This window comes from Oryctolagus cuniculus, chromosome 3 (assembly GCF_964237555.1).
Source record: "Oryctolagus cuniculus chromosome 3, mOryCun1.1, whole genome shotgun sequence".
Lineage (NCBI taxonomy): Eukaryota > Metazoa > Chordata > Mammalia > Lagomorpha > Leporidae > Oryctolagus > Oryctolagus cuniculus.
Window position 1 is genome coordinate 88,068,648 of NC_091434.1, and position 16,399 is coordinate 88,085,046.

The window sequence follows — 16,399 nt, forward strand, 5'->3', positions numbered from 1 at the left end:
GAATGGTATCCTAATCCACTGTTGGTGGAAATGTAAACTGGTAAAACCACCATGGAAGAGAGTCTGGAGATAACTCAGAAATCTGAATTGAGTCCTACCATACAACCCAGCCATCCCACTCCTTGGAATTTACCCAAAGGAAATGAAATCAGCAAATAAAAGAGTTATCTGCACCTCCATTGTTTTTTGCAGCTCAATTCACAATAGCTGAGAAATGGAATCAACCTAAATGTCCATCAATGGAAGGTTGGATAAAGAAACTATGGGATATATACTCTATGGAATACTACACAGCCATTAAAAAAAAACGAAATCTGGTCATTTGCAACTAAATGGATGAATCTGAAAAACATCATACTTAGTGAAATATGCCAGTTCCAAAGGGGCAAATATCATATGCTCTCCCTAATCTGTGATAACTAACAGAGCACCTAAATGGTAACCTGTTTGAACTCTTTACTTAACATAGAATTAATCACAGGTGTATTAAGTCAATTGGAAATAGATCCCAGTTAAAAATAAGAGTGGAAATGAGAGAGGGAGGAGCTGTACAGATGGGCACACATTCCCACAGACTTACCCCTAAGGATGAAGCTAAAAACTTGCCATGGGATTCCAAATCCCATTAAGCTGGGTGGCACTAATCCCATCTTATGTGATAAAGTGATCATATTAAGTGTGGAATTGATCATATAGTTAAGATTAAAAGTCAAAGAGATCACATAAATCAGACCAAGTGTCTGGTAATAATAACAATAGATAGAAGTGCAAAGGAGAGAAAGTTCCAACATGGGAAGCAGTCCACACAGCAGACTCATAGAATGACAAATGCCCTAAACAGCACTCTGACCTCAGAATCAGCCCCTAAGGCATTTAGATATGGCTGATAATCCCATGAGAGCATTTCAGCCATGGAAAACCAAGACATAGTGGCAAAAAGTGTTCTGCATGAAAGATCTCTGTTAGTGAGTACCCAGTGTAAAGAAGGCGCTATCAAAGAAAGATGTACTTTTCTCTGAAGGGAGGAGAGAACTTCCACTTTGCATATGGCCCTGTTTAAATACTGATGGAGTTTGTGGACTCAGAAGGTTTCTATAGCCTTGGCAGCTCATGGCAAGGGCCCCAGGTGGTCACTGAGGTAAAATATAAGAGTGTTAATTCTTAAATCAACAATAGGAGTCACTGTGCACTTACTCCCCATGCTGGGCCTCTGTCCTTAATGAGATGTACTATGAGAATTAATGGTAAAACCTGTTTTAAAACTGTACTTTATACTTTGTGTGTCTGTGTGGGTGCAAACAGTTGAAATCTACTTAGTATAGAGTTGGTCTTCTGTATATAAATTTAATTAAAAATGAATCTTAATGAAAAAAGGAATGGGAGGCCGGCGCCGCGGCTCACTAGGCTAATCCTCCGCCTAGCGGCGCCAGCACACCAGGTTCTAGTTCCGGTTGGGGCGCCGGATTCTGTCCAGGTTGCCCCTCTTCCAGGCCAGCTCTCTGCTGTGGCCAGGGAGTACAGTGGAGGATGGCCCAGGTGCTTGGGCCCTGCACCCCATGGGAGACCAGGAAAAGCACCTGGCTCCTGGCTCCTGCCATCGGATCAGCGCGGTGCGCCGGCCGCAGCACGCTGGCCGCGGTGGCCATTGGAGGGTGAACCAACGGCAAAGGAAGACCTTTCTCTCTGTCTCTCTCTCTCACTGTCCACTCTGCCTGTCAAAAAAAAAAAAAAAAAAAAAAAGAAAAAAGGAATGGGAAGGTGGGAATTGGGGGAAGTACCACTATATTCTTAAAAGCTGTACATATGAAATTTGTATTCATTAAGTAAAAACCTTTTAAAAAAAAGTCCAAGAATAAGAAAGCATCATTTGAAATTAAAGGATAGACAAAACAGAAAATACCAAAATCAGAAATCTGCAACTTTGTCAGGATAATGCATAAGCAGAAACAAAATCAAAAAGAAACCTTCAGTACATCCTTAAATTCTTAAACATTAAACTCCTTAATAGAAATTAACTTATTCTAATTTATTGGTGAAGGCAATACTTTGTGGAAAGTCTTGTGTACAAAGCCTAGATTCATCACTTTGAAGAAGTATTGAACAAGTTATTCAGCCTTGGGGCTCTCAGTTTTCGTATATAAATTTGAATAAATTAATTATATTAAAATATTTGAGGGAAGATTAAAGGTAATGCTGTAATAAATTGCCTGACACAAAAAAGTCTTAATATATAATAATTCAGTATTTTTAAAACTTTGCATATCAACTGTAGATAATATTATTTATCTTTCCTTCACTCATTTCAATTTATTAGAGATTATCACTTAAAAGAATAAGTGAAAAAATTATATATGGGGAGCAGAGCAATGTTTACATCAGTCATTAAAAATCTAGAAATTACACAACTTAATTCACATTAGTAAATAGCTCATTAATTTGTTCTCCAGTACACATTTTCCCTCAATATGCTCAAATATCAAGAACAGTCAGTCGAAATGTGTTCTTTTATGTCTGTCTGCCAAATTCATTCAGCATGACTGCGACTGAGTGGAAAAATAAAAACACATATTACTTACTGTATATGGTGCTTGGCAATTTCAAAATGATTTGAGCACATTCATCCTCAAATTACTCCTACAAAATGCATCTGTGGAGAAAGAAGAAAATGAAAAAAGGAGTAAGCTATTTGCCAAGGTCACAGAGAAACTAATCCATACCAGCATACATTTAAACCCTTAACACTTTAACATACTGAAATAATTTTGTGAAACATAGATTACACATACTGCAGAGTATAATAGGCTAATACACAGAAATAATCCCAGCTACGTGCAAACATTCCAAATATCAGTCAAAGAGGACACTTTTCAAGAAGAGGTAAGAAAAGCCAGCTCAGCGTCTTCAGAGTAATAGTTAAGAAAAACAGTGGGCAAGAAACACAGCACCCCAGAATACTGGCAGAACAACATAAAAGCAATTCAAAAAATAGATGTTGATAAGTAAATTTAGTTGTAGAACTGAGATGGTTATTCAAATAATATAAGTTTTTGAAACATACTTTTGACCCTAGGAAAATCACTAAGTTAGGAGAGAATTCTACTTGATGTATTCACAGAACTGCACCAGTTCACATTGTAATTGCATTTCAACTCTAATTGAAAATCACACACTAAGAAAAAATGCAAGCATGCTGCTTGCACACCTCACGAAAAAACATAAACAGATCCATTCTCTGCTTTCCAGAAAGTCAATGTGATTATACGGAGAAAGTGATTTAATCAGCCTTTATTAATTAATTTGTTTGTTTTTGGAGAAGAAATGTTGGAAAAGCACATTAATTCTGAAGTTCAATATATTTCAACTTCAATAGATTTTATTCAACTGAATATACTATTTCATAAAATGCTCAATAAAACAGCAGAAAACAATCTGAAGAAATTTATCTTTAACTCTTTAAAGTGCAGTGTGCTGTTTCACACAGATTATGTAAGTATAGGCAGAACAAGGTAAAGATATTGCTGAATAGAAAACATCTTTAGAGGTACATTAGTTCTCAATAGCCAACAGAATTTCTTTCTGAAGAGATCTGGACAGTACTAATCAGAAAAAAACTGTCTACTGATACATGATACAGGAGTTTTACTTCTGTAATCACCAAAATGAGCCATTACAAAACCAACAGCTCAACATTCAGAACAAGCGTGCTAAATATAAAGTTTAATTTATCTTCCTCTAAAAAGCAAAATACACCAGGATGTCATTGGCCTCTCTACCTGCCTTGAATAGATGATTTAATAATGTTAAGCCCAGAAGTGTTCAAACAAGAGGAAAATAGATATATAGCTAACAGCTTATAATTAAACGGCAAAAATTAACCAAGAAATTCCCAAGCAACTATGTAAATTTCATTTTCTCAGTTTAAAACTTAGTACTTAATAGAAAATAGAAATTCACCCGCAAATATAATTTCAATAGAATAGTAAAGTATAATAATTTACAAATCCATGAATTTCTTCATTCTTTAAAAAAAAAAGATAAGCTTTATATATTTGAAAGGCAGCATGACAGAGAAGGGGAGAGACAGAGGAATATCTTCCACCCACTGGTTAACTCCCAAATGGCTGCAAGCCATAGGTAGGCCACATCAAAGTGAGGAACCCAGATCTCCAACTTGGGCTCCCACATGTGTGGCAGAGGCCAAAGTGCTTGGGTCAGTTTCCACTGCTTTGCCAGACACATTAGCAGGGAGCTAGACCAGAAGTGAAGCAGCCAGAACTCAAATCCGTGATGTCAAAATGGATGCCACCATCACAAGCAGCAACTTAACCCACTGTGTCACAGCAGCCCCACATTCTGTAGCATAATCATCCCATTACAGCAGGCAACGAGGTTAACACCATGCAACATAACTTGTCCAGCTTAACATGGTAAACAGGAGGTGACTGCAGGCTTACAGCCAGCTTTTCTTACCCAAAATCTCACTAACACCTGTTACTGTTGACAAGACATATAGAGTAGAGGTTGTATTCTGGGACATAAAAAACAAATCTTGGCTGTTACCGCAGCTCAATAGGCTAATCCTCCGCCTTGCAGCGATGGCACACCGGGTTCCAGTCCCGGTCGGGGTGCCGGATTCTGTCCCGGTTGCTCCTCTTCCAGTCCAGCTCTCTGCTGTGGCCCGGGAGTGCAGTGGAGGATGACTCAAGTGCTTGGGCCCTGCACCCCATGGGAGACCAGGAGAAGAAGCTCCTGGCTTCGGATCAGTGCAGTGTGCCGGCCGCAGTGCACTGGCCGCGGCGGCCGTTGGAGGGTGAACCAACGGCAAATGAAGACCTTTCTCTCACTGTCCACTCTGCCTGTCAAAAAAAAAAAAAAAATAACACTTTTTGATTGCTCACACTGTAATTTTTTGTGTTTTTTTTGTTTGTTTGTTTGTTGTTGTTGTTTTGGACAGGCAGAGTGGACAGTGAGAGAGAGAGAGACAGAGAGAAAGGTCTTCCTTTGCCATTGGTTCACCCCACAACAGCAGGCGCACCACGCTGATCCGAAGCCAGGAGCCAGGTTCTTCTCCTGATCTCCCACGCAGATGCAGGGCCCAAGCACTTGGGCCATCCTCCACTGCACTCCAGGGCCACAGCAGAGAGCTGGACAGGAAGAGGAGCGACTGGGATAGAATCCAGCACCCCAACTGAGACTAGAACCTGGTGTGCCAGCACAGCAGGCAGAGTATTAGCCTATGGAGCCACGGCACCAGCCTCACACTGTGGCTTTTAAAATATAAAATCATATACAAAAGCAGAAGATTTCTCATAAGAATCCTCAATTTTAGTATTTCCAAAAGAGCAAATTTTATTAGGCCAGGATCAGAGCTCACACACAGAACAGAAAAATGGCTGTCCTTCTTATATTGGTACATACTTTCTTGTACTCTCCTGCCTACTTGTGCAAACTGTCCCCGACTCAGCCAGTTCCACGCACTGTTTTCCTAATAATCACCCTCAGATTTCTTTTCTGGGAAATTGAATGAAGAATTTTCCTTTTCTATGTCAAAACGTATATCTTATCAGTTGCAGCAACTGTTCTTAATACTATTCAAGAGGTCAAAAAGCTCAATGAAAATCAAAAATTCATATTATGAAAAACCTTGCACGGATTTCAAAATATTTTATGCATCAAAATAAACTTCTTTTCACTATGTTTTCCCACAAGCTTTCTGAAGTTGTTTCGTATTTCATTGGAAGCCCATAGTCAGATGCCATTGATAACTTATTTTAATCTACATCAATGTTTTAAAATGTTATAGGATTTAATTTCCATGTATGGAACCATATTTGATAATTTCTAAAGCTAGTGGAGAATGGTATAAACAGAAATGCTTGGAAAATCATCAAGAGAATTACTGATGTCACGAAATGATTTTATGTTGACCATGGGCATGTCATTCAGAGAGATATTTTCTGGATTGACAAATGGAACATGTAACACATGTAATAAAATAATTATAATGAGAAAGAAAATAATTTAATTACTAACCTAGATTTAGAGAATACAGATTGCTAGAGGTGAAGTTATGCAACCCATGTATTCTGGATAAAAAATTTAAAAATACCTGCAAATGTCTTGAAACACTATGTTTTTTAAAAACATGGCCCTGGGATTCTGGTTAACTCAGATAACTGACGCCACCTAAAGCTGAAACTCTTCATATCATATATCCTCTGAGAATACAGTCAGCCAGAACAAGTGGAAACACACAAATGTTGGGCCTTCAGCATAACTGGAAGTTGGAGGATAATAAAAATGTCACTTTAATTGTAAACAGAAAATTAAACACCAATTTCCAACAGAGCTGTCCTGGAAGTTCTCTACATACATTATAGGGACCTGGGGGTTCAGAGAAACTGTGAGAAAGGTATGAGGAGTGATGCAAAAATCACTGGCAGAAAGTTCACTCAAACCATAAAATTACTGAAAAACTGTCCCGGCATAATAGAAATAGGACACAGAAGAGAGACTTAACAACATACGGAATTCAGGGTGACACCAATTTTTTCCAGGAGAAGAGCAAATAAAGTATTTAAAAACACCAGGATGTATCAAAAAGAACGCAGGTTCAGCTTGAGTTTATCAATGGTCAAATCCAGGGCAACTGGGAAATCAAAATAAATCATTATTCTAAGTGATTGAAATTCATAACGGAAAAATTGAATTAATCAATTAAGTGAAGAAAGTATGAAATAAAGGAAGATCTTTGAGTAGAATGGCATCTAAAAATATAGATGGAATGATGCAGTTAGAAAATCACAACTCAGCAAGCAAAACTGTTAAATGATTCAAACAAGACTTCAGTGGCAGTCGTGAGCCAAGGTATGATGATAAATAAGATATTTCCATAGTCTGGAAATTAATTACCATGGGGAAAATAGTAACTTGCAGTGGGGAAACTTGGCAGAGAAAACCTTAACTAATTGATAAAAGACAACATCATCAGTAATGAGACAAACACAACACAAACACACCACCACCTCTATGGAGGCGCATTCAGGACCCATAACTGATTTCATCATTAGAAAACAGCAGGAAAACCCACAGTCAGGATTTTTAGACAATATTTGGTCTGGCCTGAGCTGTCAAATGTCAAAGTAATTAACCACTGAGGAAATATTCCACCCTAAAGAAAACTTTGGAGCCGGCGCTGTGGCACAGCAGGTTAAAGCCCTAACCTAAAGCACCGGCATCCCATATAGGCGCCAGTTCTAGTCCTGGCTGCTCCTCTTCAGATCAAGCTCTCTGTTATGGCCTGGGAAAGCATTAGATGATGGCCCCTGCACCCGCATGGGAAACCTGGAAGAAGCTCCTGGCTCTTGGTTTCAGATCGGCACAATTCCGACTATTGTGGCCAACTGGGGAATGAACCATCGGATGGAAGACCTCTCTCTCTCTCTCTCTCTCTCTCTTACTCTTACTCTGCCTCTCCTCTCTCTGTGTAACTCTTAACTTGCAAATGAATAGCTAAATCTTAAAAAAGAAAAAAAAAAAAAAGAAAACTTTGTAAAAGGCAGGACAACCAAATATACCTGTGATCCTAAGTATGTGCTATGAGATACATAACAGTACTGTGTCAACACTGACTGCCTTCATATTCATTATTGCACTCTGATTATTATAGGACAATGTCCTTATTCTTAGGAAAAATACATTAAAATATTACAGTTAACTTACTTAAGGAAGCACAGTGACTGCAACTAATTCTCAAATGACTCAGGAGTTAAAAAGTTTGTGTCTGTATGTACATAGAGGAGAGAGGGAGAGCATGAGAGAGCAAGAGACAGAGAGGAATAATAAACCAAGCCTGGTAAAATGTAAAAAAAGAATCTAGACAAAAGAGTATTCAAAGTTCTTAAAAATATAATTTTGCAAATTTTCTGTATGTTTAAAACTATACTAAAGGTTGTGAGTACAGAAGAAAATAAAACAAAATTGATGTTATGGTCTCTTTTTTTATTGTGAGATCACAGAAACACAACCAAACATAAATAATGGAAGCTTTTTTAAATAAAAAAAAAACTTAATAAATCAGAATCATAGCCCAATGTTTTGGATAAGTAGGATATATCAAAATAAAGAGAGACATATGTATTTCTTTCTAATTTTACATATTGAATATTTATATTTGTTATATATCTAAATATTTAATATTTATATTAAGTAACACTATAGAAAATAGTAAATATCTATATATGGTACCTAATTAAAATATATAATATGTAAGATTTCAAAATTAATACATGCAAGGGGTCTTCAAAAAGTTCATGAAAATCCATATCATGAAAAAATTATATATGGATTTCAGACAAATTTTGTATCAAAGTGACCTTATCCATCTTGAATAAATTTTCACAGAACCCTCATATAACTGGTTTTCTAAATCAAAGTTCTAAATGTTTTATTCAAAAATTTTAATTCAAGAAAAAAGCAACATACAAAAATAAAATCACTTAATTTCTGAACTTTCACTTATAATATCCTGTCCTCACTTACATACTACTTTTTAAAATTGCTCCACATAAACTAAATTTTTCAAGATTTCTTTATTTGAGGGGCCAGCATTGTGGCATAGCTGCTAAATGGGCGCCAGTTTGAGTCCCGGCTGTTCCACTTCCAATCCAGCTCTCTGCTGTGGCCTTAGAAGATGGCCCACCTCCTTGGGCCCCTGCACCCACGTGACAGCCCTGGAGGAAGTTCCTGTTCCCTGGCTTCATATCAGCACAGCTCCAGCCGTTGTGGCCAACTGGGGAGAGAACCAGCGATGGATGGAAGATTTCTCTCTCTCTCTCTTTCTCTCTCTCTCTGCCTCTCCTTCTCTATGTGGGTAACTCTGCCTGTAACTTTTTTAAAAAAGAGATTTATTTATTTGAAAGGCAGAATTACAGTGAGACAGAGAGAGAGAGACAGAGACAGAGAGAGACACAGAGAGAGAGAGAGGTCTTCCATCTACTGGTTTACCCCCCAGATGGCCATAAGGGCTGAGGCTGTGCTGACCTGAAGCCAGCAGCTTCCTCTGGGCCTCCCACACACATATGTACAGGGGCCCAAGGACTTGGGCCATCTTCCACTCTTTTCCTAGGCCATAGTAGAGAGCTAGATTTGAAGTGGAACAGCTGAGACTAGAACCAGCCACTCACATGGGATTCCAGTTACATTCTCTTTGACTTCATTGTGAATTTCTGTGTGGTAACATCACCATTTTTCTAATCATTATACTGAAAACAATCAATTATCTGACAAATATACCATTGCTATTACATGTGATCATTTATTTTGTTAAAAATGTTACCATCAAATATTTGTTACAAAAATAGAATACAAAAATCTGTGTACATATATATTTAGCCATAGAATGATTATTTCATTATGACAGAATACCCAGAAGTGAAACTAGGTTAAATAATATGAGGTAGTTAAGACTTGCTAATCTATATTTTACTAATTCTGATGCCCACAACTTTCCTATTTAAATGTCCCCCAAAAAAAGGTTGTATTTTAATCACTGCAATCATTGATTTTTCCTACTTAGAATCTGTTGCCAATTTTTGTTTCTAATTTGACCCTAGCTATTCAAACTTCCATGTCTTCAATTCATTTATCCACTTCTTTGGTATTATGTTCAGTTTAATTACTTTTTAAAATGTCTTCAAAAAGATTACCCTACAAGTTAATGTAGAAATGAAATCTTGTTTATATAGAAAAGAATGGAAACAGAGTAGCTTTAGTAAAATAATCATTCAGTTTTGAAGTTGAGCCAATTCTTTATTTTCTTACAAAGCAACAATCAAGTACTTTACATGCCTAAAGAGGAATATACTGAAGAAGTGTTAACAGTCTTGTACTTAGAACATACAAAATGTTGCTTATTACACAGCCAGGAATGCAGAACCAGGAAAAGAAATCTAACTGCTCTCTCTGAATCACAGACACACACAGCTATGTAAAATTCCATTTTTCATGTATAGCAACAATGTGTCAGAAAGCCCCACAAACACCAGATATTGTCATTTTTGTAAAGTGCCACTTCAGCCAATTTTCTCTTCAGTCATCAGCTGATTTTGGTTTTCCTTTCTTCCTTCCATATTCATTTTGGATTCTTGAAAATCCCCATGCTGCAGCAATTTCTCTAGTCTTTATATCCACATGTTGCATCCCTAAGTTCTAGAGAGTAACATAAACATCATAACAGGATTTTTGGAGTCTTGGTCTGCCCCTACAGATGACTGAATCAATGAAAAATATCAAGCTATGCCTCCCTTTACACATGATTACATTTTCTTTACTAGCTGATGAGAATAGTGGGACGAAAACTACACCCTACTGGAGTAAAAAATATATGAACTCTTTTGCTTTCCATAATATTTAAATCTATTCATTGTGTCAGGGAATAAAATTAGAGTAACCTGGACTGATTTGCTTTTCTAAGTCACGTTGGTTGCTACCCCATGTCTTCTGTTCACTGAAGTGTATAGAAATCAATTGTCTGCTTTATTTATCCCTCTGTTTCCCTACACATCAAAGCAACCTGATTAATCTGTAACTTCTAAAATCATCACTAGTATTTTTTTAAATATTTATTTATTTTATTTGAGAGGCAGAGCTACCAACAGAGAGAGAGAACGAGACAGAGAGGTCTTCCATCTGCTGGTTTACTCCCCATACAGCAGCAATGACTGGAGCTGGGCCGATCCGAAGCCAGGAGCCAGGAGCTTCCTCCAGATCTCCCATGCAGGTGCAGGGGCCCAAGCACCTGGGCCATCTTCCGATGCTTTCTCAAGCCATTGGCAGGAAGCTGGATTAGAGGTGGAGCAGCTGGGATTGGAACCGGTGCCCACAAGGGATGCCGCAGGCAGAGACTTTACTATGCCACAGCACCAGCCCCATCACAAGGGACTTTTCCTCCATCCCTCTTCCCTCCAACTCCTTAAGCTAACTTCCTTGCACCCTTTTTATTGTAAATATGACTTGATAATGATTCTGTGGCAATTTCAATCACATTCATGAAAAAATCAGGATTTCCCTACAGTTCATTAGCAAACTTATAATTCCATAACCAGCCTCTACACTATGCTAAATTGCCATATTGCGGCTTATCTTACCTAAAGACTGTATCATCACCCTTAGGTATTATTCATCCAGTTTGGGAAAAGTCAAAGACCAGCTTCTTGATACAAGAAATTTGAATTAGTCCTTGGTCAATTTAGTCCTTGGTCAATTTCTGATTCCCTTTTTTATTTCACTGAGTGTTAAAAGAACTGGCAAAATAAATGTTCTAAACATTCACCCGCCTAGTAAAGAGCATCGAAAATCTTCCACCGGGGGCCAGCAATTTGGTGTAACGGGTTACACTGCCACCTAGATGCTGCCATCCAATATTGGCACTGATTCATGTCCTGGCCTGTCCTCTTCCAATCCAATTCCCCACTAGTGTACTGGGAAAAGCAGCTGAAGATGGCCCGATGTCCGAGCCCCTGCCATCCATGTGGGAGACCCGGGTTAGGCTCGTGGCTTTAGCCTGTCCCAACATTGACCACTGCATCCATGTTGGGAGTGAACCATTAGATGGGAGATATCTCTATCTCTCTCTGTAAATCTGACTTTCAAAATAAATCAGTAAACCTTAACAAAAGAAGACGAAGAAAGTCTTCCTACTTCACCAATTGCTCCTGTCTTCCTGAAGAGATACAGCAAAATATCGGTTCCCTCATCTTCAAGACGCAACCTGGAATGATTCTGCCTTACTCATTCCACCACATCCTGGCAATAATAATAAATAATAAATACACTAAAGTATATTTTATAATTTTTACCCTTTACTGCATTATTTCCTTATCTCTGAAAATTCTGCCCCCTCCTTTCCTTGTCTCTATATTTTGAGTGGTTTAACATCCACAAAATTGTTCTACAATTGGAGATAACAGCAAAGACTAATGTTCATAGAACTTCATCTGTTATTCACAAAGTATGTTATTTTAAATCCAAAAAAGTAGAATGTCTAACAATTAGAGTTCAAATAAGTAGGCTGTGGTTTGTCCACAAAGTACAGTGCCACACAGTCATGAAAAATCATGTCTCAAATATTTATTGACAGACAGAAATAATATATATATATATATAACAGCAAAGATCATTAGTAAAAATAATGCAGAGGATAAACTAGCAATTGCATGAATCATAAATATAAGTATTTGTGCCAGCCGCAGCACGCCAGCTGCGGCAGCCATTGGAGGGTGAACCAACGGCAAAAGGAAGACCTTTCTCTCTGTCTCTCTCTCTCACTGTCCACTCTGCCTGTCAAAAAAAAATATATAAGTATTTGTGATTTTAAATATTGGAGGACTATACAGCAAATGATAATAACTCTTATCTATAAATGATATAATAGTAATTCTACTATTTTACTGTGTTTGTACTAGTTTTACTATTTAATTTGCATTTAACTATTTTTACTATGTTTTTACTACTTTACTGTAAAAATAGTAATTTTAATAGTAATTTGATATATTAGTAATGTATAATGATGTATAAATAATTTTAATTTTTATACTTTTCCTAATTTTCCAAATCCACAAAAAATTGGAAATTATCTGAACAAAAAAACCAAATCTTATATAAAAACTGAGGAAACCAAAGCATCAAATGCAAATTAGATATCATCTCCCCAAAACCTAATTTCTCCTTCCATAGCTGTTATGTGCATGTCTATGCTCCTTGGCCTTTGCCTGTCTGAAATATGACTATAATGGCTGGGACTTTGGCAGGAATTTTCAGTGCATGAATCTTAGCATGACAAGGATCCAACATCCCTAATGTTATTATAGCTACCTTAGCAGTCTTGCGCTATCAATGTCAAGATTGGATATTTTCTGAAGGGAAAAAAAACAATGAGTTCTTTAGGCCACTCTGGGTATACACTGAACACTATTCTTAAGTGATAAATATTATCTAAGGATTTGCAAGGAAGAACAAAGAAAATTTTTTCTGGCATGGGTTCAATGATCATTTGGCTAGCATATATTAAAAATATTAGGATGGGGCCGGCACTGTGGCACAGTGGGTTGATGCCCTGGCCTGAGGCACCAGCATCCCATGTGGGTGCTGGTTCGAGGCCTGGCTGTTCCACTTCCGATCCAGCTCTCTGCTATGGCCTGGGATAGCAGTAGAAGATGGCACAAGTCCTTGGGCCCCTGCACCTGCGTGGGAGGCCCAGAGGAGGTTCCTGGCTCATGTATTTGGATCGGCAGAGCTCCGGCCATTGCGGCCATCTGGGGAGTGAACCATCGGATGGAAGACCTTTCTCTGTCTCCCTCTCTCTGCCTCTCCTCTCTCTCTGTAACTCTTTCAAATAAGTAAAAATCTTAAAAAAATATTAGGTTCACATGTCAGATCATGTTTAAAATAAAGGCAGGAGAAAGAAATGGAAATAATTAACATTTTGGAAATGAGGATACACTAAAATGATTCAAATACAGAAATTCATATTCCATAAAAGGAAGTTCTTAGTAGTTTAATTATATTTAGTTATATAGAGAAATATTTTTTAAGGTTTATTTTTATTTATTTGAAAGACAGAGTGACAGATAGAGGTAGAGACACAGAGAGAGGACCTCCATCCGCTGGTTACTCCCCAGATGGCAGCAATGGCCAAAGCTGCGCCAATCCAAAACCAAAAGCCAGGAGCCTCTTCCGGGCCTCCCACACAGGTGCAGAGGCCCAAGGACCTGGGCCATCTTCTACTGCTTTCCCAGTCCAATGCAGAGAGCTGGATCAGAAGAGGAGCAGCCAGGACTAGAACGGCACCCATATGGGATGCTGGTGCTTCAGGCCAGGGCTATAACTCACTGCGCCACAGCACTGGCCACAGAAATATTTTTTTTAAATTAGATTCAAAGTAATGAAACATCTTTAACAGTAGCAGGAGAGATTACACTACAAATTGAAAATGAATACCCAGAAACTAAAGATTACTTAGGTGCTTTTTTCTAAGTTAATACTCTTGAAGATTTTTAAACTGAAATTTAGAAGTGGGAACTTTACAAGCCAGAGGTTCAGTTAGGAGTGTGATACACATGGTTACATGGGATAGAATTTAAAAATACTTTAGCATCTTCTTAGATATATGATTTTGATAAATCTTTGTGTTTTTGCAAGATAATATTAAATTTTTTTTATTCTATCACAATCCAAATAATGGACACAAGAGGTGCCACAGATATGTATACAAAACAGCAACATTAAATTCATAGCCTTTTATCCTACTGAATTTTTATCAATCCTGCAAGACATTTACTGAAAGACTAGCTATATTATGAACTTTGTTGGGCATAAAAGGAACAATAAGGAACGTGGAAAAGCTTATAATCCACAATGGGCAACATGCAGGGACACAACTATGTTCACTATTGCTAATCCCTGTAATAAGGACACAGATATTTCAAAGCTGAACAATGGTTTGAGCAAAGAGAGAGTCATGGACATGTATGGCATACTCAACTTTCAGAGAAATAATTCAGCAATCTCTGAAAATAGAGTGAGCTGGGGGGGGGTGTGTGAAGGTCATTTGGCTAGATCTCCATTCAGGGCCTTGAAGGATATACTATAGATTGTGAAATGTAACCTATAGAGATTTCTAAGGCTTTTCCAGCTAGTAGCTTTGCCATTAGAATTATATTTGGAGAGATCCTCCAGTTGACAAACTACAGGGTACTGGGCAGCTTTATTTGAGAGAAACGTATCGGTCTTGGGTTTAGATAAAGCACAGGCTTGACTGAGGGCAGGAAGGGTGACAGGATCACCCCTCAAGATCCTTTTTAATCTTAAACTCTGTGACTTATGTCTACTGCAAAAGAAACAAGTTTCAGACAAATTCTTATAAATGACAGAAGTGGCAGAATTCTTGGGCCACTCTGGAGAAAACCATAAAGGTATTGCTATTTCAAACACCCAGTGAATTTGACAAGAATTATAGAAAGTGCACAATCTCTGACTAGCTGACAATAGAATTTGAGAGGAGGGGGAAACCAGTTGGAAGACACTTTTGCTGCACAGGGGAAAGACAGTTTCTACTATTCTCCCGGAAAAGCCAGATTAAAATTGGACTGACCTAAATCCTTTCTGGCCTGCATCATTTTCCAAAGTAGCCTCTTCTGCTTTGGAACCCCGAAGGGACCTATCTGTGCATGTGCAATCTAATTAAATGCATGTAGTAAGAACCTAATTGTGTAGGGCAATTTGCTAAGTGCAGCACAAAAAGCACCCTGTTAGACTGCCTTCTTGAATTCCATGAGCTATTAAAGGGTACTAAGTGTAGATACACATCTATAATTTAGGGGTTTTTTTTTTAATGATTTTTAACCTATAGGGACAGGAAAACATACACATACTGATATTAAGTGATTCAAAATCACCAATAAGTGGGGAAACTTCTTGATTTGTTACACCAAGGGAAACACAGGTAAGGATCAGAGAATAAATTTCATTCCAGGGAGCACCGTGCATGAAGGGAGGAGAAACAGACCAACCACAGCCCAATGTCAAGCCAGGAACACAAACTCCTTGCCTTTCCTCCTTGTTGTGCCATTCTAAACAATCACATTTGACCCTGTAGAGGGAATTACAAGCATGAATGTCTACAAAACAGCATCAATCATGAAATCTCTAATAAACACAAGGTATTAATCTAGATTAAGAAAGTAACATATGGAAAAGTTTTAAATCAGGGTGCAGTGTGAACTTTATCCCTGAGACCCGATACATGGCGTGTGAGATCAGCTTAAGTCCTATGAATGACTTCCTTCATGGCAATCAGCCAAGCATATCATCAAATCAGAATTCTAGTTACTAAAGAACCTTCCTGTCCTTGAAGCCCTCATGCAGTGGTAAATGAACCCATGTGGTGCCCATTTTCCTATAAAACACAGTTATGAACATGGTGAGAACACATTTATTAAAAATCACAGAAAGGAAAAACTAAAAATTTGACAAAACCACAAAATATAATAGCACACGCATGATTCATAAATTTGTGACATTGTTTATGAAGACTAGCTTTATACTTGTTAATGGTAAAAGGCATTCTTCCTTGAAATAATGCCCCGGCCTTGCAAAACCTATGTTTGCAAATGCTTTCCATCCCTGAATGAGGAAGTGATACACAAAAGCAGGAGTGAGAATAGCATCTTCTTAATAGAATGAGACTATGGTCAGGCACAGACTTGATAGAAAGCAAGCAAAAGCGCAAACACAGGGGAAACTGGATTTTGTCTAGTGAACCCCCAGGGTTTTTGAAATGCAAATGCACTCAGTGGTTGCATGCTATGAGCATGAACCCACTGCTGAAAAACACATTTGT

At 38.0% G+C, this 16,399-nt stretch overlaps 1 protein-coding gene across 6 annotated transcripts in view; it reads right to left on the minus strand.

Moving 5' to 3' along the window:
- Window positions 1-16,399, minus strand: part of GALNT13 (polypeptide N-acetylgalactosaminyltransferase 13) — a 540,250-nt gene that overhangs the window by 500,958 nt on the left and 22,893 nt on the right. For 5 of the 6 annotated variants that reach the window (XM_008258589.4, XM_070070869.1, XM_070070868.1 and 2 more), the window contains exon 2: window positions 2,577-2,647. The gene's annotated coding sequence lies outside the window, so the exon portion shown is untranslated. Of the gene's footprint in view, window positions 1-2,576; window positions 2,648-4,560; window positions 4,857-16,399 lie in introns of all 6 variants that reach the window. The other variant, XM_070070866.1, reaches the window with a different exon arrangement.